The 23,643-nt window shown below is 44.2% G+C and overlaps 1 protein-coding gene across 1 annotated transcript in view; it reads left to right on the top strand.

The window, feature by feature from the left end:
- Positions 1-6,877: 6,877 nt before the first annotated feature.
- Positions 6,878-23,643, top strand: part of DENND2C (DENN domain containing 2C) — a 56,359-nt gene continuing 39,593 nt past the window's right edge. The window contains exon 1 of the mRNA XM_081194692.1: positions 6,878-6,982. The gene's annotated coding sequence lies outside the window, so the exon portion shown is untranslated. The remainder of the gene's footprint in view (positions 6,983-23,643) is intronic.

Here is a 23,643-nt window from a genome sequence, read left to right on the forward strand (position 1 = left end):
GTTCGATGGGAGCCATGGCATGGTGGTAGCAGACATCAGGGTGGGGACACAGTGGGAGGAAGAACAATTCCTGTTTCACCTCATGTGCCGAAATGGGGTGGGCTGCCCCAGCCTCTGAGCAGCCTCTGTCCTCACCAAGCTATCTTGTTGTTTTTTTTTTTTAATGTTTTGCACTTTTCATTATCCTCATCTGTTTATTTATTTGTATGCCACTTCCCCATAAGACTGCGCTCAGAGTGCCTCACAACATCAAATGCACAGTATTCAAGATATTAATGTACAATGTACAATTCAAGATATTAGAAACAATTATATTGATAAGTACAGAAAAGCAATCCATACAATGTCGTGTAAAACAATACAAATAATCTATAACCTAATTCAACAGTTTAAACTAAGCAGCGTTGCATAGAACAGGACAAATTCACTGAACTGAAACTAAACAGAAGAGAAAATGACAACAGTACAAAAATAGCATGGCATAGTGGTTAGAGTGTCCGACTAGGATCTGGGAGAGCAGGGTTCAAATCCCAACTCAGGCATGAAGCTTGTTGAGTGACCTTGGGCCAGTCACTGCCTCTGAGCCTAATCTACCTCATAGGGTTGTTGTGAGGCTTGAATGGGGATGGGAAGAACCATGTACGCTACCTTGAGCTTCATAGAGGAAAAGGTGAGAGATAAATGCAAATAATAATAACATATTTCTGTTTTGTACTTCTGCACACCCAAGCATGCTGTTTCACAGGGCCTCCATTTTGGCTGCTGTCCTCTTGGCACTCAACCACCTGAGCTCAGTATTAGTAGGGAACATACGAAGTACTGTACAGTGGTACCTCGGGTTACATACGCTTCAGGTTACAGACTCCGCTAACCCAGAAATATTACCTCAGGTTAAGAACTTTGCTTCGGGATGAGAACAGAAATCGTGCTTCAGCGGCGTGGCGGCAGCAGGAGGCCCCATTAGCTAAAGTGGTGCTTCAGGTTAAGAACAGTTTCAGGTTAAGAACAGACCTCCGGAACGAATTAGGTACTTAACCTGAGGTACCACTGTATTACATTTTCCCAGGTACCAAGCAGTCTGTAACCTTGAGTGGAAATGTGTAACAAAGTGCTTTTTTGAACTGGTAAAACTAATTGTGAATGTGCAGAAAAGCCCATGGTATGTTTTAGCTGTGATCAGATTGTAAAATCATTTCTGACAGCTGCTCTCGTCTCTCTGAACTGTCATCACCACACAAAGTACCTGTTGCTCCAGATTCCTTTGTCTATATTCAGAGTTCTCATAATAGAAAGTTGCTCTCATAATATAAAAGTTGAAGGAAAATGGGAGGGCAACTTGAAACATCAGTTATATATTTGCTTTCGTAGATTTTCACGGGTACAGGAATGCAGGTTTTGGTGTTTTCGGGTATCTTCCCGTGTAAGAGTTGGGGTGTCTAGGCGACGTTTCGACGAGGTCTCACTCGTCATCTTCAGGCTGGTGCTTTCGGCTTCTTGTTACTGGAACAGAGCAGGATCTCAGTGTTTGAGTTCCTATAAATACTGTTGAGGGGGTGTGGTGTATAGCCTCCAACGTTCTGGGCAGAGAGGAAGTTCCCAGGTTAGTGTGTCTTTTCTTCTTTTGTTCATTAATTACTTGAGGGATATCTTGAGTGATTTCTTGAGTGATATTCTGAGTACCACTTAGGAGGGTCATTAGGTGTGGATTAGTTGCTGAAGCTTTCGTGTCTTGACCTCTTGACCTTGTGAAGAGTTTTTTCTGAGAAGATGGCTGTACTGCACTTAGTTGTGCTCTGGCTCAGCTCGCCCCTATACACGAAGCCAAGCCAGAGCACAACTAAGTGCAGTACAGCCATCTTCTCAGAAAAACTCTTCACAAGGTCAAGAGGTCAAGACACGAAAGCTTCAGCAACTAATCCACACCTAATGACCCTCCTAAGTGGTACTCAGAATATCACTCAAGAAATCACTCAAGATATCCCTCAAGTAATTAATGAACAAAAGAAGAAAAGACACACTAACCTGGGAACTTCCTCTCTGCCCAGAACGTTGGAGGCTATACACCACACCCCCTCAACAGTATTTATAGGAACTCAAACACTGAGATCCTGCTCTGTTCCAGTAACAAGAAGCCGAAAGCACCAGCCTGAAGATGACGAGTGAGACCTCGTCGAAACGTCGCCTAGACACCCCAACTCTTACACGGGAAGATACCCGAAAACACCAAAACCTGCATCAGTTATATAATTTATAGTCATCTTAGGTTTCTGAATTGACATGGGAAATAAGTGAGGACCAGTGTGGTGGTATGATTCAGGTGTCTGCCTGGAATCTGGGAGACCAGGGTTCAAATCCCTGCTCAGCAACAAAGCTCCCTGAGTGACCTTGAGCCAGTCACTGCCTTTCAGCCTAGCCTACCTCACAGGGTTATTGTGTGGATAAAATGGGGAGGGGAAAATTCAGAAAACACAAACAGGATGTGAGGCCAAATGTCAGTGAAATCCTTGGAGTACACATAGAGTTAGCACAGATTCTGCCTCTTTCATTTCATGGCTATGTTGCTTTGCAGTTTCGAATTTTCTCTATACCTGGGTGTGGATACATTTGTGTCTGCACACACATATATTCATCATGCCACTGATCTAATCCATGAAAGATTTTGTTGCTGTTTCAGCTGTCAGCTACCTTACAGGCTGATATTTCACATTGCCACCTGCTGGCTGCTGCTGCAGTAACTCACACAGAAGACTTGAATTCACTTCTTTGCTCAGAAGGTTGGATGGTACTGAGGGCTCAAAAGGGGCCAAAATTAACACCAATGTCTCAACAAATGAAACTGATATGTAGAAAATGTAACTTGAAAAAAGAGACATTGCACATACTTTTGTAAACCAGGAAGTCTTTAAAAAAAATACATCTTTTAAAAAGAGGGGCCAAAATTCAAGACTATTCCACATACTGTGGGTGATTAGTGCTAATGAGTGGCAAAACAGGAAGACCTCAGAAGTTTGAAAGCTTGAAAAGATAAATGTCCTACCTTCTGGCCAGCAACGTTTAGCTTTTGTTTTTGAAGCATGGTCATAATAAGCCGCCCTGTATAATTAAACAAAATCCTGTTTGGGCCTCCCAAACCAAAGCCCAAACAATTCTGCTACTAAGGAGATCAAAGGCAGAGGCTTCAAAATCGTCCCCTGGCGGCCCTACAAGTTCCTGAAGACAGCAGAGGTCCACAACTCGGGACCCACCAAATGCAGCTCCCCAGATATGCAATATGACATACAGTACTAAGGACTTGACTCCCCCTTCATTTTTGTACAAACAGCACTGCTTTACATTCTATTGGGAGTTGGAACCCTGGGACCCAGAGTGGCACCAAAAGTAGGAGGTTGCAGTACTGGCACTAGTCAAGTCAACTGTAATTTGTTTTAATTGATTTTAGTGTTATATTTTGAAATGGTGGTGACTCACCCTGGGTCCTTATGGCGAAGGGCAGGTGAGAAATCAAACAAATCACCACCACCACAACCACTTCAAGTCTCAGTCACACATCCATTTCACACTTCACTGTTTGGATAGTGACAAATTAGCAGGCCACCTCCCAGCTTAATGAAAAGAAACCAAAACTGCTCTAGAAATCACAATGCTGGCAGAACATCTGCACTTAGGCTGTAGAAGCAAGAAGTCCGAAACCACAGAGTATCTCATAGTTTATTTTGGGTTGGTCCCCCTCCCCCGTAGGTGAAAACCTAATTTGTCTGATAAAAGAGGAGTCTGACGACATGGGCTGTTGCCTAAGAAAACTCATGCCACACAAATAAGCAACACCCCCAAATAGATTCTAAAGTGTAACCCACTTTTCTTCCTCAAATTTAGTCAGGTCAGGAAGGGTAATAGACCTCTCCTGGTGCTGGAGTGGCCTCAACAGGCCAGCCTTTGTGAGTCATGCTTTTGCAAAACAATGTTTGAGACTAGCCCATGGCTCCAGAGAACCCTGCTAGCTAGTCATGTGTTTTGCATTACACTGTGACATCTCACACCATTGCTCTAAACCAATGGTTCCCAATTAGCTAATTACTGAGGACACCCTATTTTTCAAAAGCCAAGCCACGGACTCCCTACTTTTGAAAATTTAGATAACTCTATGGTAAGTTACCTGGGCAAAGCAATTTTTTGAAGCAAATGTGACGTAGCCCCTAATATGCAAAGGATTTTAGTATACTCTAAAAAACAGACCATAAAATTTGTGATATTACCACAAATTGCCTATCCCCAGACAGCAGGAAAAACTTGTCTCCATTGCTCCACTACAACTGAATAACAGAAAAGCAATTGTGTTCCTAACTTGCAAGTGTTCTGTATGCAGAAGGCTTTCTATATGAGAGTATAATAATAACAATAATTTATTAATTATACCCCACCCATTTGGCTGGGTTTCCCCAGCCACTCTGGGGATTTCAATAGTATTCAAACATGCTATTCCTAACTTGTAATCTGAGATGCAAAACTTTGCAGCATATGATTCTGCTAACTAAGAAACCTTGCACCTTGAAGACATAGGTGAAGGCTTGGTCAGGGCTTGATAAAGTATTGGTGAAGACTGAGTAGAAAACAGCTGGAATTTTGTAGTGTTGGTAATAGTAGTAGTAGTAGTAGTAGAAGAAGTAATAATAATAATAATAATAATAATAATAATAATAATATTGTTATTTTTTTTATTTAGTCCTCCTGTGCCCAAGTTTCATCCCTGGCTTAAAGAGATTAATTAGTTAAATACAGTACTGTACATATTTGGAGTGAGGTTTTTATTCTTGCTGATTACCCAATAGGAACAACCAACTTTTTAATTTATTAGGATTCTGCCGTACATCTGTTTCCTTCCACCCCCAAATGTAGCCACATATCTTCCCACAAAAAATAAGAAAACTGGTATTTAGCTGCTGATATATCACGGTGTTGAAAAGAAAGTATTGCCCATCCCTAGCACTAAACTATATCATCAGACAATCATAGTGGCAATTTGCTAAGCTAATTCCTGTGTTGGACTTCCAAGATGAGTCATGAATCCCAAATTCATAAGGCAAGATTCACTGAAAACCCTACCTACAAGCAGTGGGAGGGTCCTCAAAGCTTGATAGCTGTTGAAAGAAATTGGAAGTTACAGTGGTACCTCGGGTTAAGTACTTAATTCGTTCTGGAGGTCCATTCTTAACCTGAAACTCTTCTTAACCTGAAGTACCACTTTAGCTAATGGGGCCTCCTGCTGCCGCCGCACCGCCGGAGCACGATTTCTGTTCTCATCCTGAAGCAAAGTTCTTAACCTGAAGCACTATTTCTGGGTTAGCGGAGTCTGTAACCTGAAGCGTATGTAACCTGAAGCGTGTGTAACCCGGGGTACCACTGTATTTTCAGTTAAAAAGTAGAGAGCAAGGGGAAGGAACCCCTTACATTTTAAAAAATAAGCATGTGAGCTGTTTGCACTCTTTCCCCCCTCTCCCTTCCAGTCACAAGAGCCTTAAGAAACTGTGTCAGAGGTTTGTGGCCAATCTCAGTCCACTTGCCATCCAGCAATTCTTTCACTAAGTTTTTCCCCTGCCAGCAAGTAGTCGCTGGTTGTCAGCTGGATGATCTGTGGAAAGCTTTCATGGTGCAGTTAACAAGATAAGTGAGTCCCTATCAGGAACCACTACTTTAAACAATAACCGTGTGTTATTACAACGGCTTGCTGCCATTTGCTTCTAATTGGTTTTCCCATTTGCTGACTTGAGCACTGGGTGAAATGGGCCTCTCTGCCTTGCTTGAGCCCTCTATCCTGCCTGATGGATTCTCCCGTGGGAACAAGAGGGAGCATGGAAAGGTATTTGCTAAGCCTAGCAGAGCCTACCTATCTCACAGCTACCATCCCAGGGTGGATCACCTGAGCCTAACTGGCTGGTGCCTGTTGGTGGGCATAGTGCCACTACAGCACCTGAGGATGAGTGTGCAGTGGGTGAGTCTGCAGGGCGTTTTGCTCGTGGGTGTGTGGAACAAGATTCCAGGTGGTGTCAGTGGAAGCGTTGCTCAGATAATTTCAGCTTTGGCAACAAACGAAAAGTTTCTTCCTGGAAGTGCTTGAGTGCATCCCGAGCGAGATGTTCTAGGGAGCCATCATAAGGTACATATTTTAATTGTTTTATATCCGTAATATTTATTGTGCTTAACTTTAACCTATATAGATTTGCATGTTCTCCGTTACTTTTTATGTCCATATTTCTGGTCTGTGAGCGTAATGAATCGATTCATTCATTCATCATAATTATCCGCAGGGTTCTTCCCCCCCCCCATGAGTTATCATGACAGTGGTTGAAAAGCCCAGTTGTTGTTTTTTAAAACAAGACTGGAATATAGCCTGAGGGTTTAAAAAAATGCTTTATTTGCCACCTCATGGATGAAAAAGGTTCATCATAACCTTGAGCCTTCGAGTGTTTTTCTGAAGACTCTTGTAGCACCAATACTCCCATTCCATGATGCAGAGAAACTGCACTGTGCACGTGTTGAATGTGGACTGTGTGAAGGAAGCCCGAGCGCGCGGCTGCGTGACGATCGGGCTCAGACATCCCGCTGCTCGCCTTTCTGTTCCCTGAGACTCATCCTTATTCACCATCCCCGGGGTAGACGAGGGTTGGCGCGGCGCGGCAACAAGGAGCGCAGGGCGCCAGAATGATCCGAGTCTCCAGCTCCGCAGGGCCAGCGGCGCCCACGTGTACCGCGGGGTGGGAGGGGGGGGAGAGAGAAGCAAAGTAAGCGGGAGTCCATATAAGGCGAGGCGAGGGCGGGGCTTGAGGCCGGAGCGACGCAGGCGCTAGCCAATGGGGGCTTGGCCAAATGTGCCAGCTCCGGAGAGCGCGTCTGGTCGCTCCTTGCAAAGTTGCGAGCGAGCCGAGGAGCCCGGAGTGCAGTTGGCCGGTGGGGAGCGCGGGTGCCTCCGCTGCCGCCATGGGAGCTGGTGAGTGGGTGACGTGGGGGGCTGTCTGCCTGGGGGCCCCTTGGAGGTATCGCCTGCCTTTGCTCGGAGCTGGTTGGCGAGGCGCCCTCCGGGTTATTGCCCCCTTGGAGAGCCGCTTTGGGCGCTGCTGCCTGCCTCCCTATTTCCCCTCTGGGACACCGAGGCCTCGGGAGGATGAGAGGACCTGACCTGCCTGAGGAAAGATTGGGGCTGGCACCCCTCCCGGTCCCAAGGGATCTCCCCCCACCCCCACCCCGTGGGGAGAGGCCGTGAGGACTAGACACTCAGGAAACAGAATAGGCTTGTTCTTCTCTGTGTGGGTCTGGTTTGTTTGGCAGGGCTTAAGCTGAACCCTTCCTCACAACCGGAATCTCTCGTGAGTGTTAAGGAGCCATGGGAAGGAATAAATGGAGGGCGCCTGAGCGTGTGCAGAGTGCCTTCCCTGCAAGCCCGGATTTCAGAGAGAGAAAGAGAGTGATAGCGATTTTCAGGGTTCGTAAACATGCCAGATAAAATGCTGGTGGCTGCTTGGCAGATACTTGGGATGCCTTTGTAAGCTGGTTTGCCTTGCTGCTCTTAAATAATCTGTGCAGTAGGGTGCGTAACTGGTGTTTTATACATAATAACAGTACTTGTTAATGATAGTACCGAAAGGAAGTTCTAATTTGCACAGCGCATAAACGATGGAATTTACTGTCACAAGATGTGGTGAAGGCTACCAGCCCGGATGCTTTCTGAAGGGATTCGACAAATAAATGGAAGATAAGAGTAGCAATGGCAACTTGTCATTATGGCTGTTTAATATCTCCAGGACTGGAAACCCTGTGACTTTGAATATAACTTGCTGGAGAATAATGGCCAGAAAAGTCTACTGCCCTAGTGTTGTGTGAGCTTCACATAGGTATCTTTTCGGGCACTGTGAGAAACAGGATGCTGGACTGATCCTTCTTCATAAGTTATTATATTAGCTTAATTGTAATTGCTCAGTTTTGAAGTATTACCAGTTCAGGCAGCCAAATAGGGTGTTATAAAGGAAAATGTTTTGCTATGAGTCTTTTGACTATCCTAAATAATCAGGGCAGACATATGCCTTGCTAATTTGGGAATTTGTATGTGCTTGTGGTGTTTGAGCCCTGACAGTTCACATGTGTACCATGCTGGTCTTACACCCATGCACACCTCTCCCAAAGATAGTAGTGAGCTCTGCTGTCGGTGCAGGTTGGTGGTGGAAAAAGTTGACTGATTTCGCCAGGAATGCCTTCTGTCCTTCCAGTATATTTGGGAACTTGGAATTTTGCTTGTGCATCTAGCCCCAAATTAATAAGAAGTCACTGACCACCACAGTGTTGTTGTCAAAGGAATATTTTGCTAATTCTTCTTACTGGGGTTGCCAAAATGGAAAATGTATCCCAAGTCAACCCTGATATTGAACCCCAGTACTATAGCATTTTAGGGTGCCATATATGCACTATTATTCTTGTGGTTCAAAATTGCCATATGGTCTACTGAACAGATGTTTAAAGTGGGGATTTTCAGATTCTCCAGAATCCTTTTTGAAATACAAATGCCAGTGTCCTCTGAGGAAGATTTATCACTCTGGATTAAATGGAGGCAGGTGACAGCTTTCTGAGTGAAGGTGAAGCCAACACTCTTTGCTCTAACATCTGTGCAAACTCAAAAGGTTTGGGTTGGAGGAGAGTCAAAGTGTCTAAACAGTGGATTCCCCCCCTTCCCGCACTGTTTTGAAGCAGTTTCACAGCAAAACCAGGAAATGGAGTAATGGTGTCCTGTGACCTTTTATTATATTTAGGAGAGAATGACAATGGTTCTTTTCCTAATAGAGAAACAAAGGGAAAATGTTGGATCAGGAGTTTTGAATAATGCCGCAACAGCCTGGTTGAGGAGTCAAAAGGGACAGGACTTTTATTGAGTTGTCAGATTCTGCAGCCTGAGCCTGGATTCTAGGTTGCAGTTATGAATGTGAAGAGCAGACAAATGCAAGCAACTGCAACTTTCAATACTGTGGTGGTAGGAAAGATATATTGTTTAGCTGTGTGGAGCTTTCAAATAACAGAGGAAGTACTGAGGTTTTTCCTGGCTTTGGGAGCTTTTTACAGGAAAAGATGTGAAAGTTTTCTGTCCTTTCAAAAAATGCAGAATTTTTCTTTTCTTTTCATATGTACACCTGTCAGTTAAAAGAAATATGGGGGAGATGGAGGGAACTCCCTGTTTTGTTGGCACTGGATTGGCTTGGAAAGTCAGGTTTTCTCTCTCTGTATATTTCTGACCCATTACAAGGTTTGAAATGATGTGGTGGTAGATCTTCTTGAAGATTACCAATGTCAGAAGCAGGTAAGGTTATTTGCTATCTAAATTGCAGACCTGTACGCATTTACTTGGGAATAAGCCAGCATTTATTCCAATTTCAACTTCCCATTCTTTAAGATCTGCTGATTACTTTTTCCATGTTCCTTTTCCATCAGAGGTGCAAATACTATGTATAATGGAGAGGGCTTTCTTGGCAGTGACAACGTAGTTATGGACTGCACTCTTCAAAGAGGATCACCTGGCACCAACATTTTGGCAGCCAGACTTGTACATAAACCCACAAAAGTTGCTAGTCTGCAAAACCTATGGAGATAGTGCTGTCCCTCCTGCAGTAACCCACCACACTTTTGTGCTAGGTACACAGGAGGGAGAGACAAAGCACTTTGTGCCTCCTCCACAAGCCTGCTCACCCATCTGCAAGCAATTCCATACATATTCCTGCATCCAGTTCCTTCTTACCTCACCTCTGGCTACCAGGCTAGTGTTTAAATGAAAAGCACTCCCTAATTAAAAATAAATAAATACTCAGATGTTTTAATAGATTTTATTGACTTAATTGTGCAAGTTGTAGTCTCTTTTAAATTTTCTCTGCTGTTTAATTGTGTTTTTTATGCTGCAAATACTGTCTAGAATTTTGGTATGATGGAAGGGTGGTATTGAATCATTTGAATTTAATGAATAAAGTCCCATTTGATTACTGGGACTTACTTCTGTAAATGTACAATGGATCAAAATATAATTAGAAAAGTAGTTTATCATTTTTAACAATTATCTCCTTGCTGAGAGGTAGAGCAGAATTATTGGTACTTTTGCATTTGGGAACTGAGACTGAAGAGAGGGTCTATGAGTTCATAGTACAGTGAAGATTCGAAGCTAGTTTTCCTGGGTCAAGTCTGGCTGGCTTTGTGTGCCCTTTTGAAATAGCCTGTGAAACATCCTTCATAATCACAATTTGTTTGTAGCTTTAGCAATATTGTGTTTCTGTTGTGGGTGATGCCTGCATTGCTGCTTTATCTCTTTCATTGGAAAACTGGTTTGTTCATCTGCGGAGAACACTTAAAATAGCAAGGCTGCTTATTCTGCAAAATGTATATGCACAGCCACTTGATCTCACCTTCCATTCACGAGCAATTTTCCAGTTGAGTGGCTGTAGTTGAGGTTTGCAGCACCTGTGCTGGGATGACTGGTTTAAAGAACACGCCATTTTTATGGATCATGGAGGTTCTTCTTCCATCATTAGCTTGAGGTATCAGACTCACAAAACTGTTACATTTTGAATTCCCTAAGGATTTGGCAGTCCAGAGACAGATTGCTCTGATCTGCCACATCATGAATTGGCAAGATTAACCCCTGCTTAGACATACAGATGTGTTTTACTGGGAATTAGATGCTGTGATGGCTTTAAGTGACTCATGATGGTGTTATGATAGCATTTGACTCTGATATCTTGTTTTTTAAAAGGTTTGATATTCCAGTGTGATATGAGAAATCAGCATTCAGAATCAGTGACCTTTTATGCGTGCTTGTGAAAGGAGACCTGCAAGCAGTGCAGGTCTAATTTTTGTGTTTGCAAAGTGTTGAGTGTTAAGATTGTTGGAAGATCAGCCCAGGTAGCTGCTGTACGTGGAACTGGGGTTTGTATGTGCGTTATCTTGTCGTTCACCTTCAGCAGCAAAATGTCCTGGGCTTCTATACACATTCTTCTATCTTCACCACATTTGCAAGATTAGGATGATAAGGTTGTTGGATCTGGCCACAGGGCTGGCCCAGGACATTTGACAGCCCTAAACAAAACCGAAAATGCTGCATGCCGATGCATGTACACTGCTGCACACATACACCCACCGTCTGCGGTGAGCAAGGGACTAAAAAGAGGTGTGCGGCAGGCAGGCATTTGTGTGGGTGTGCAGGCAGATCCACCGTCCTAGGCAACCGCCTCACCCCACCTCTTGAATACCAGTTTTAGGATACTATTTCCCTTCTCCCATCTTTTGCCCCCACGTCCATCTTCTTGCCTATAGAGTTAAGCACTCCACCACATCTGTTTAGAGGATTGATGACCAAAGTCTGACAAAATCACTTTTGCTCTGTGACCTTCCTTGCTGGTGCAGTGCAGCTGTCGTCTTGTGCTGAACTGTGAGAAACAGTCACTTCAGTATGAGTTCACATTTGCCACAATTTCCTTAGAGGGAATTATAAGTATAATTAGCATAATTTCCTTAGAGGGAAAAGCAGAAAGATCTCCTTAGACTCCATAAGCCAGGGCCGGGGAAGCTGAGGCCCTCCAGATGAAGTTCTGTTGCATGGACAGTGTTCTGCCCATTAACTACCAACACTTTCTAGTGAAAGTGCTGTGCACTTTTTATCTCTTGATCCTGTAACTACAATTCATAAATAACCGGGTCTTACTCTCATATAAGTGTGCAGAACATTGCAGACAGGTAGTCTTCAAGTGCATGATCTAGCTTTGTGTCCTTGCATATGTGTACAAAGAGCTAAACAAAAATCTACTCATCTAACTGTAGCTCCTGTCTCTCCTAGCAGGAATAGTTTTGTAGTGATGGCTGTGGGATGAAAGGTTTTGGATTTTGTTCTTCGTATAAAGTGTGTGTTTATTTGCACATTGAGATGTTTTAATTGATATAGTAGCAACCAAACAGTGTGCATATTTGTATGGAGGGAGAGTACATGGATTACAGAATAGGAAATGTGATTTAAATCAGTTTGATCTTTTCTGGAAAGTTCCTTGCAGCTTGTCTTGGGAGGAGCCAGTAACCCTAGAATGTGAGGGCAAGGATGATGCTCAGAAGAAGCTGCGCAGGATGACTTGTGTAATATGCTTCCACAGTACCATAAGACCCTATTGTGTTGTGTGTTCCCCTGGGAGAGCCCAGCCCTGCAAGCTTGTATCGATATAGATTCCAAGAGGTTGTGTTGTCTCAATGAAGTGCTTCCTTTCTGCTGTTTTGTGTCAACTGTAAATCTCTAGGCTCTCTGCCAAAGTATTAGCCTGAATCTGCCCTGGCCTACTGACAGGAGGGAAAGGGTGTTAGCTAGCTAGCTGGATTGCTTTATATTCCTGTTCATATCACAGCTTGGAGCAGCAGAGAGCCAGCTTTCTCTCTGTGTGGTAGGGTTTTCCCTCTTCCAAGAGGCTCATAGCGTACTGAGCTGGGAAATGATACCTCTGTTAGTTAGATCCTTTGCTGCTGTTAGAAATAACATATTTTCTCTTTGCATTTTGTTTTCTGTTTTATTTTAAATAGTCAAACTTTACACTTCTGGGGAGCAGGATAAAAGAAATTTAGTAAAATTTTCCTTCTCTGGAACACATTTTTAAACTGGTTCGACAATTAGCTTTTTTCTGTATCCTAGAATTGACATTTCTGTCTTGGGGCCAAACTACACATGGCATTAATCACTTGGTTTTACACTGAGTGCAGGATTTTTCTTGTAGAAATGTCTAGTGTGGTATTCTGATGGGGACCCTGCAGTGGGCTGTGGGTGGGGCAGAGTTTTAGCTTTCTCTCTAATGGGATATTTTTCTCTGTGCAAATTGCACTTGTGGGGCTCCAGATGTGATCTGTGACTCCAGGGTGTGGCAGAGGGTGAAGAGCCCACTCCCAAGTCCTGCTCAGAATTAGGTCCCCCATACTGGCTGTTTCTGCAGGAAACCCCCCCCCCCACACACACAGAAAAGGCAAATAATTTGACTGGCATCACATATCTGTTTAAAACTGTTTTTTTAAATAAAAAAATTGTATTTTGCATTACTGTGACCTGCCCTGTATCTTTTTTGTGAAGGGCAGGTGAAAGTAGTAGTAATAATAGTTGTTATCATTTGGATTATTATTCTGGTTGTTGTTGTTATATTTATACCCCACCTTTCTCCCTGGTGGGACTCAAGGAGGCTTACATATAAAAATGAGAACTGCTAAAAACATAGAAAAAACAATTAAACATTGTCAGAAGTAAAACTATATACAGTACGTATATAAAATCTATTTAAAACCATACAAATAATCACAATAAAACCAATAAAAGTTTAGTCCTTATTGTGCTACTTCCTGCCTGCTATGGGATCGAAGTGGGAATTAAGCACTTTTTTCTTTTCTTTGGGTAGTGCCTGAATAACTTAGGTTCATGGGAACATAGGAAACCACCTTAGTCAGACCACTTGACCATCTGAGTCTACAATGACTGGCCATAATTCTCCAGGGTTTCAAGCACTGAGTCTCTCTCTGCTTTATGTGGAAATGCTTGGGATCGAATAGGGGATCTTCTGCATGCAAAACAGATACTCTACCATTGAGCGTTGGCCTTTCTCCAGTACCCATGGCTTGGCTCGATTCTTTTCACCGCTTGTCACTCTTGTGAAACTGCCTCACAGTTGGGGCTCCTTGGTTACCTGTGAGACACATGGCCTTTCGACAAAGAGAACTAGAGCTTTGTCCTCAAGCTGAGGAAGTGCTGGAATTCCATGTGCAAGCCAAGGCTGAGGACGCACCGGTTTCTTTCCCTCTGCAAGCAGGTGCCCCTCCAGCTCCAAGCCTAGCTAGGCAAAGGTCAGGCTTGCTGTTCCTGCCTCTGAGCCAGTGACCTACTTTGTAGATGGGAGAGCTGTATATGCTTGTGTTCCGCTCCCTCTGGAGTGAGAGGAAAGCCAGACATGGAGGACCCACCCCTCATTATTAATGTCTGCAATCCAAGCTGTTGGTTTTTCACAGTTTTCTGCTTAAGACTAAGAACTCTTTTGCAAGAGTCTTCACCAAGACTTCCTCTACTAGGGAACAGAAGCTGTCCTCGGATAAGCACAGAAATTTCTGCACAGACTAGGATAGCCAGGTGCCACGGAGGAAAGGGCTCAGATAAACTTAGATAATTGTGTAGGAGGGAGCTTTGAAAAAAGCAGCATTCCTCATTTTTTAAGTACTGTGACCTTGTAAGAAGCATCTGCTGAAATCCAGAGAGAAAGAGAAAGCAGTTTCTCAGTACAAAGAGGCAGGGACTAGTGTTTACTAGTAGGAAACAGAAAACATTGCATAATAAAGCGCTCTTGCTTTTGGGACACTGAAAATTATTCTCTGGTTACATGGAAGCCAATTGTTTTTAGCATTGTATCATCTATGGTTGTCAACTTGTTTCCCCCCCCCCTTTAATCTGACAAGTTTCTTGCCAACCAGAAGGAGCTCAACAGGTATCACTTTCCTGGATCTCAAAATATATGTGCAGCAAAAAGCCCCCACCCCTTTGATGGTGGTAGTCACAGAATGTTTTGTCAGTGACAGCAGAGAGAGACATCCACCCTATTTGCAATTTCATTGAAAGGTGATCCAGTTGTGGACTCACATTTTCCACTTTTAGGACACGTGCAAACTTTCAAATTGAATCAGACTTAGGAGCAATAAGTTCTTCCTATTTATTTCTAGAGAAACCAGCTGTATGGCAGAGCACTGATTAGGTGGCTATTGTGACAATCCATCACTTCCCTTCCATTTCCTTATCAAGATGTTCAGTTTACTAATTAGCTGGTCCTTGTACGATGCTTCTAAACTGTCATTATGTTAGGTGGGATTCAACCACATACCAGTAAATTTGGATTAAAGCTGACTTGGAACTCTTGTACAACAAGCCTACTTCCCCAAAAAGACCAAAGATAAGGAAAGTAACAGTAAAGTCCACTGGAAAGTGTGAGATAACTCTTCCTTTGACACAATGTCATTTTTCCTCCCCAGAAATAAGTCAGAATGAATGCTCATTACACAGCCAAGGTTGTCTATTCTCCTTGTAAACAGATCAGGGTGAATACTCAATAAACAGGTCATTCGAAAACACATATAGAACCACAGAGTTGAAAGAGGTCTTGTAGTCCCTCTAAGCTTAACACAGGAAATCCAGAGATGGAGCATCCTTAACAGATGTTCATCTTTGGCTTGAAGACCTCCGGTAAAGAACAGTTCACCATCCCTCTAGGTCAGTGTTTCCCAACCTTTTTTGGGCAAAGGCACACTTGTTTGATGAAAAAAATCTCGAGGCACACCACCATTACAGCCCCGTGACGTCAGCGCGCAGCGTCACGCCGGGAGGGATGCACGAAAGTGTAAGTTTCAATTTTTTCCCTCCCCCTTGCCGGGGAACCTCCAAGCTTTGGGGGTGGGGGGGAGGAGGCAGCAAAGCGAGGCAGGAAGGAGAGCGCGGCTTGGCTGGGTGAGCTTTGGCAGGGAATGAGAGCCGCGAGGCGGGCGCTGCGGACGGAGGCGCTGCCCGCCAAGCTCGCAGGCAGCCAGGCAGGCAGACGGCGAGAGCCCCGCGCTGGGCGGCCTCTCCTCGCCGCCGCCGCCCCGCCTCTTGCCGCCCGACTCGCCCGCCTCCCTCCAGGCAACATCCCGCGGCACACCAGGCAACATCTCGCGGCACACTAGTGTGCCGCGGAACAGTGGTTGGGAAACACTGCTCTAGGTAACCGTCAAGATCCTGTAACTTTCAATAAGTTTCTTCTGATGTCAAACCAAAATCTGCTTGTAACTTAAGGTGATTGGAACAAATCCTGTTCTCTGGGCAGCAGAGTACAAGTCTTTGCCCTGTTTTGTGTGTCAGTTCTTCAAGTGTTTGAAGAGTACTATTATGAGTCTCCCTCCCCTCATGTCTTCTCTCCTCCAGGCTAAAGTACCCAGTCCCTTCATAGGATTTCTTTTCCATACCACTGGCCACCTTTATTGCTGTCCTCTGGTCCTGTTCCCATTTGTTTATACTATTCTTAAAGTGCAGCACCCAAGACTAGACACAGTGTTCCAGATGGAGTCTGACCAGTGCAGAATAAAATGGACCTGTTACTTCCTGTGACTTGTAATCTGTGGTACAAGGGCACTCCTCTCTGTTACCCAGAACATGCTTCCATCAAAAAATAAAATAGGTTTTTATTAAGGCATCAAATAAATATTTAAATACAGGTGCTTTAATAATAATAATAATTGTTTGACTAAAACCTTCAGGGAGATGTGAATAGCCACACTGGAGCTATAACCTGTGTCAGTAGAGGAGCAAAGGCAGGGAGAAGCACAAAGCAGGAAAACCCACAGTGACTGTTGGAGGGAGGGTTTGTCTTAGTCCTTAATGGGTGTTGCAGGAAATGGAGAGAGTTCCACCCCCTTGGTCTGGTGGTCTCTCCTTCCCCTGCCCAGCATTCCACGCCCACTGAGCATGCTCAGTTCTCATTGACCTATCTTTCCTCCTTGCCCCTCTTTCTTTCTTTCTTTCTTTCTTTCTTTCTTTCTTTCTTTCTTTCTTTCTTTCTTTCTTTCCTCTATTTGGGTTTTGGTGGGGTGGGTGCCCCTGTACCCAATCCCAACTACATGAAAAGTTTAAATTTCTCACTGGATGTCTCTGGGCAATGCTCCCTTCGTTGGCTGTCAACATTTAAAAATAGCTTTTCATTGTGAACCTGGGAGTGACCTTTCCAGACAGTGGGATGGTTCCTATATTCTCTTGTTCCAGCCACTTTTCTCTATATATTTTTTTTAAATCCTGCTTTTCAGTCATTCTCTTTTCCCCTCCATTTGCCATTTTTCTGTGTAAGTGTAAATAAGTATAAAGCAAACTGTTACAGCTTAAACCCAGTCACATACTGCATAGTGTCCTGTATTTGCTGTATCTAGGCACAGTGATTTAACAATCCCCTGCCTCCTTAAGAACAATCCAGGGTCCCAAGTCAGCCTCCCTTCTTTTCCTTGACCTAGGAGAAACCCTGCTGCAGGCCTGCATTAGGAGCCTTGCCGGGGAGTTGCATCAAACCCGGCTAAAAGTTGCTGACACCTGTGAGGAGCCTGCATTTAGTTAACAAGGATTCAACAGACAGCGCATTGTGGAATTTTGGAATACTTTCCAAAGAGCAGTGAGCTGATGGACAATGTGGAGGAAGCAAGAGCCCAGAGGGAGAGAACTGGGGCCTTGCGGTAAAAACGTTGGATGCTGCCCAGAAACTTTAAAATCTGCCTTTTGAAATCAGTGAAAACTGAAGAGCACAGTTAAGTGCTCACGCTTCACTGATTTCCACAGGACAAGTTCAGCAGGAAAAAGTCAAGCTGTAGATTTGCTTTCTCTTTCCTGCATGGGAAGTTCTGTGGTATTTTCTGCTGTCATGATGTGATGGGGGAGGTTCTGTGGCTGTTGAATCTACTGCGGTCTCTGGCTGTGGGTCTAAGGGCAGAGAGTGTCAGGTGTGTGACGGAACGGGGAGGGGGAATTGATGGGTGATGAATTCTGGGGGAGGAATGCTGGGATTAGAGCCGAAACCAGTTCTTTCCCTACTTAGTGCCCCAGATGAGTCACTCTTCCTGTGCCCACACCTTTGCTGGGGATGAGTGAAACAGGGTGTTTCTTATGGGCTGTCTATTTACAAACAGTGAACGATATTTTTAGATAAAGTTAAACTTTTATTCCCTCTGGTGGATCACCCACGAGGATGAGGCGTCATTGAGCTCTCCTGACGCCTTTTGTTGGTTTGGCTTATGGTGAAGGCCTGGAGTGCTATTGAAATGGCTCCTGTTTTCTTTGAGACTATTAGTTAGTATAGATTAATTAACCCTTAACATGCTTAGCTTGTTCCCCATGCACCAAGAGGTGAAAGCGTAATTAAAGTTTAGGTACAGCTTCCCTTTTATAGTACAATGCCTCTCCCCCCCCCCCCCGCCACTGCTCCTGTGAGTGAATTACCCTGGTACAGTGTCAAGATTCTTTTCACCTCTTGTGTATTTATCAAGTCTTTTCAACTCTAATGTATTTTGTGTGAATGAGGAAAAGAGAAAGTACTGCATGTTAACCAGGCGCTATTCCTAAGTGACATTTTGAATTCCCTTAAACAAGTTGCACCAAGAAAATTATTAGTCTCTTGAAGAAGGTGTGGGTCTAACTTGTGTTTAGAGCTGTGTGTGGGTAAAAGTGCTAGTGGTGGGAAAATGAGCTGGCAGGGAAAGGATTAAGCATCCTTGTGTTGCTGCCCCCTGCCAAAGTTGGTTTTCCTTTCCTGATCATTCTTCACCAAGCTGTTTTTTTTTTAATCAAAAATAATATTGGGGTGTAATATATATCCACATGCAATATCTTTGTTGGCTCTAAAGTTCTTCTAACTTTGGTCTTGGTGACTGGGATCATCTGATCCCCAGTAATGGAAGGAAGCCCTTGCAAAATTAGGACTCCTGGGTTTCCTGGTATTCCACTGCCCAGAGCATTCAGGTTGGGGTCCTTCAGGAAGGGCAGCTCCTAGAGATGTTTATAAGTTAACAATGATGTTTTGCATTGCCCACCATCCTTTGTGTTGTCCTAGAAGAGGAAACAACTCAACATAGCCCAGTAGGAGAAATATTCCTGAAAGAATTGGGAGGGGAGGAAGACAATATGTTACTGCATGCAGTGCATCCCACCCCAGATCATTGGAAATAGATGGTTGATGGAGAAAGAAAGTGTTGCACTCTTTCACTGAGAATCTGCAGTTGTTATACACTCTATACTTCCCCTGTCCCACCGCTGTCATTTTCCCTGTTAGTGACAGTTAATGAATGCCAGTGTGTTCTCCATAACAGGACAGATGGTAGCCTTGGTTGGGACTTGGTTTACATTTAGAAAATTTAATGTGGGTGAAAAGGCTAACCTCCTCCTGCAGTGTCCAGATCCTCACCCCCACTCTGGCTATCTTTAAAAGATATGTAAAGACATAGGAGATTTGTGATCAGATCTCCAACATTTCATCTAGTTTAAACCCTACTGTATGTTTCTTTTGGCCGAAAGTATTGTACCTATCTATAGGAGCTTCCAGACTGTTACTGTTTTGGGTGGGATTGAATTGCATACTGGGAAATTTAGGTCGTGCAATTATAGTTGATTGGGAGCTCTTGCACAATAAACCTGCTTCCCCAAAAGATTGGACTTTTTTCAAGAAGGATTGTGTGAGAAAGTTTTAAGACAATAGTAGTGTGGCTGGACTTTGGTATGTAGTGCTGCAGAATACATTTGACTGCTTCATCTTCTCTCTTATCTTGGCTAATTCACCTAATTCCTTGTTCTGGAAAAATGTTAGGTTCCTATATAAATAGTGTGAATCCATATGAGTCTTTGTTTCACAGGTCTTAGTTCCCAAGCCTACTGAATATTTATTTTGGGTGGACAGTCTTCTCCACTTTGAACACGGATACATTGTGTGTGTATTTATGTATGGATCTGTTTAATCAGGCTTCAAGTGGGGAACTGACACATTTGTGAGGTTTTGAAGTCTGGGTGTGGTATTCAACTAAATTTTATTCAGCATGGACCCACTGAAATTAATGAACCAGACTAAGTTAGGTCCATTAATTTTAGTAAATCTTAGTTGAATACCACCCTGCATTTTCCAAACGATGAACCTTGGTTGAAATTTGACAAGGCAGTTCCATGCAGTTCTATAACATTACCTCCTTGCATTTCTGAGAGGAACCTGCTGCAAAAGAACTTGGCCTTTACCCAGATAACTCTGTTCCTGTGACTGCCTCAGCCCACATCCCACTGATTGATGGGATGGAAGAGCTGTCTCAAGTCGGCACTCATGTAGTAATTGGTGCATCCCTGGCCACGTTGGTGCACTTTCATCAGCCATGAGTGATCGGTACTGTCATTTCACTATGGCTGTGATGCAAGCCTCTTGTTTACAGTATTTAGCAATTCTTGCTACTTGCAACTTGAAGATGCATCACAGGAAGTGCTGTTCGGCTCTTGTCCTTGCCTGGGCTGGCAGAGGTGAATTACGTGCTTCAGAGCCTGCATTTCTCTTCCTTGATTCATCCATAACCAGTCATCTTTGGTATTTGATTTCACTCTTTCCGTAGCCACATGGGGCAACAAATGTTCCACTGAGAGGGTGTCTTGGATTGATACCAGCTTAGCTAAGGCCTTTTTCTTTTTTCTTTTTTGTTGGATTCGATGATCACCAAAAGAAACTGGGACCTTTGTTCCTTGAAAAGGCAAGTTGGGATGACTCCGATATTAGCAATGGTAGGAAGTCAGCGTTGGCTTTTAAAGTGCTGAGGGTTCTTCTGATGCCGTACTTATGCAAGGTCAACGTAAAACATTACAAGATCCATGCTACATGCCCTGATTAGTTAATGTTGTGGGCACCTTCATTGCTATACAATTGCTAAAGTTGTGAACCACGTCTCAGTGCCTGGATGGGTGATCATTAACAACTTCAGGTAAAGCAAGGGCAGCCAACATTTTTGGACCAAGGGCTGCCCTTCCGGGGGCCGCATGCCAATGATGGGTGGGGCCACTTTCACTTGCACATAGCTTGGGGCAGATGAGCAGGAGCAATATTATTACTCCATCTCCACTGATCAAATGATCAGTCTTAATGACGAGGGAGGAGTGATTTGCATCTGTGTCAGGATGCTGGGTTTCACCCATCCCAGTGCTGTGTCTCCTCTATTTTTTTCCACCTTATTGCTGCCACTGCCAAACTCAGTGGGGTCTTGAGAGGATCAGAAAAATGTGCTTGTGGGGAGGGGTTCAGATTAGGTTCCTGAATTATGAATTAGCCACTCCTGACATAAACCATTCATTGTTGAAGTTAAGTGGGTATGGATCAGTGAGTGCACTGAGAGCCTTGTATAAACTGCTCAGAGTTTTCTAAAGGAAGAGTGGGTTATAAGAATAATAAATAGAGGAAATGCATTCTGCTTTGTGTAGAACAGGGGCAGGGTGAAAAATCTGTAGGTGTCCAGCTGTTGTTGAACTCTTACTCCCATTGCCCCCTCCAGCACTGCTAATGTTCAGGGATCATGGAACTTGTAGTCTAGCAACATCTGGAAGGCTGTGGGTTCCCCATCTCTGATGAAAATGCTAATCCTGGAGCTATAATTCTGAATGGTGACTCAGCAATTTTTCTCACTGTATTTCACTCAAGCAGGGTTGAGAGATCTTTGATTAGCGAAAGAACCTGACCAATCCTTGCGTATATAAAATACTCTGTTGCATTTTGCAGTGGGCAAGGGCAGTGTTTACAGCCAGGAAGAAAGCACCAGGATCTTAAACTGCTGGTTGGGATGAGTGCTGTGCAGTCAGATAAAAGCTTAGCTGACCTCTTACTCCCATGGGAGACAATGTCTTCACAGAAGGCCACTGTGCACAACTGCGTCTGTGGGGCTTGTGTAGGCTGCTCAGCACGCCTGTGGTTTGGCCAGAGAACATTGGCCTTGCAGCTGGCAGGCTGATTTCATTTGTTTTATTCTCACTGAGACTCACTGAGACTCTTATATCAGGCTATGGGCCGGTGTGCAGGTATCCCAGGATACGAAGCAGCAGCTGCTGCTTTAAGCTTCCCCAGCCTCTCATGGCAATACAAGTAGCTTAGCGCAGAGATGGTGTGGGTGCACCCAACCGGACACAGTTATCTAAATGTGGATTTATGGTCAGGGCCAGCCCAAGATATTTTGCCACCTCAAGTATAGGACAAGATACATACAGGATCTAACTGGGCTTGCAGTTGAATTTTACTTCAGCAGTGTAAATTGGATAGCATCATCCACTGTGTCTGAGAACAGGGCTCTTTACCTTAGGGGGCACAGAGTGGGCTAAGTGGCACACCCAGTGCTGCCTATCATCTTCACCATTCCTTGTGTCCCAGCACCTGCTTTCTGAGGCAACAACTTCCCTCTTCTCAATGTTAGGGTCAGTCCTGCTTCTGGTATTGCACAAAACAGATTCCACATTTGTATCGTGCTCATACACAGCCCACTCACCAACACCTGCCTTGGTGTAAACACTGCTGTAGGCAGCCGGTCACATAGGTTGCCCAAGTTACAAGCCCTGGTAGGATTGGTGGAATATGAGACAGTTGATTTCTGGGGCAGATTCCTAGACCGGCGTGTCCAGAAGAATAGTGCCAGCCAGGAGCTGGTGGAATAAAGATGCAGGAAAGCAGAAACAAGGAAGGAACTCCTTGATCAAGACTAGGGAGCAACACGAACAAGGCCAGAGTTTGGCTGTGTCCCAGGCAATGAAGGAGCCAATGGCTTCCTGAGGAGGAAGGAGTTCTGGAACTTGCATTCTAATAGTTCATTGCATGCAGAGCAGGAAGATTCCCGGAATTCTGTTGATCTCTCATAATATGGAGGTAAGTACTCTGGCACTGAGAGAATTGCTGGTAAATGCCTCATTAGCTAGAGAATGTGTGGGGAATCTGTGGCCCTCTGGATTTTGCTGGACCCCAGCTTCCATCAGTTGCTGCAAACATAGTCAAGGAGTGATGGGAACTGTAGTCCAGCACTGTCTGGAAGATCACATGTTCCTTTCTCCTCAGCTAGAAAAAACCTTCTTCTTTGACGATCACTCATAGCCAAGTAAGATAGTCTTCCATAAACACGGTTTTAACAGTGAGTCCGTAAGTGATTGTGGAGGCCAGTTCTGGATCCCCACGTCCTTCCACAGTGGGGACATAGGTTTCCAGGCGGGAGTTGATTATGGTGAGGGTTTGCCAAATGTTCCTTCCTCTTACCACGTTTCTCCCTTTCGTCCTGTGGTCTTCTCTGAGCAGTGATGAAACACAAAGAGACTAGCTTGAGGTTGGTGGTGATAAGAAATGAAAGGGGAAGATTAAAAGTTCAGTTTCCACTCTGGTTGCCCTCAAATAAATGGAATCACGGGTTCAACTCACATGATACTTTTCTCCTGCACACAAGCAAACTCTTTTGTCCCTGGGATCATACTCATTTGGTGGGATTTTGTGTGTGCCAATCCTAAGCAATCTACATGCATGGTTGTATAGATTAACCTCAACATAAACTGAGCAGTATATAAATAAGCATCTCCAGCCGTTTTCTTAGTTGCTGTGGTTGAATAGGGCCTACCACTATTGTACAAATTATTGCCAGTTGTCCCTATCCATTCCTGCTTAATGACAGCTGCAGATTGTTCACATGTAGGAGCAACATCCTGCAAGCAGGGAGATAAAGGGAGTAACAGGGCAATTGTTTCTCTGCTGGGATAAGTCTCTTGTGAATATGCGTTTCCTGACCACTGGTCTCAAATGAAGCTGAGCTTTGATCTTAATGCTTCTCTTTCCTCTGCCACTTTGCTGAGTGATCCTGCAGACAGCATCCCCTGGGGCTAATGGCCTGGCTTTGAAGGATGGGTTGGTTGTGTTTCACACCTTGCCTCTGAACTTCCATGTTGGAGGAGTGGCAATCCAGCTCCTTTGTGGATATAACTAAGCACAACTAAAGAAAAATTGATTTGAGCTGTGTTATTACCTCTAACCCCCATTCCTCTCCTCCTTCCCCTCTTCCCCTTTCTGTTCTGTCATCTTAGTGCAA

The sequence above is a fragment of the Podarcis bocagei genome, assembly GCF_964188305.1.
Source record: "Podarcis bocagei genome assembly, chromosome: 5".
NCBI classification, from domain to species: Eukaryota; Metazoa; Chordata; class Lepidosauria; order Squamata; family Lacertidae; genus Podarcis; species Podarcis bocagei.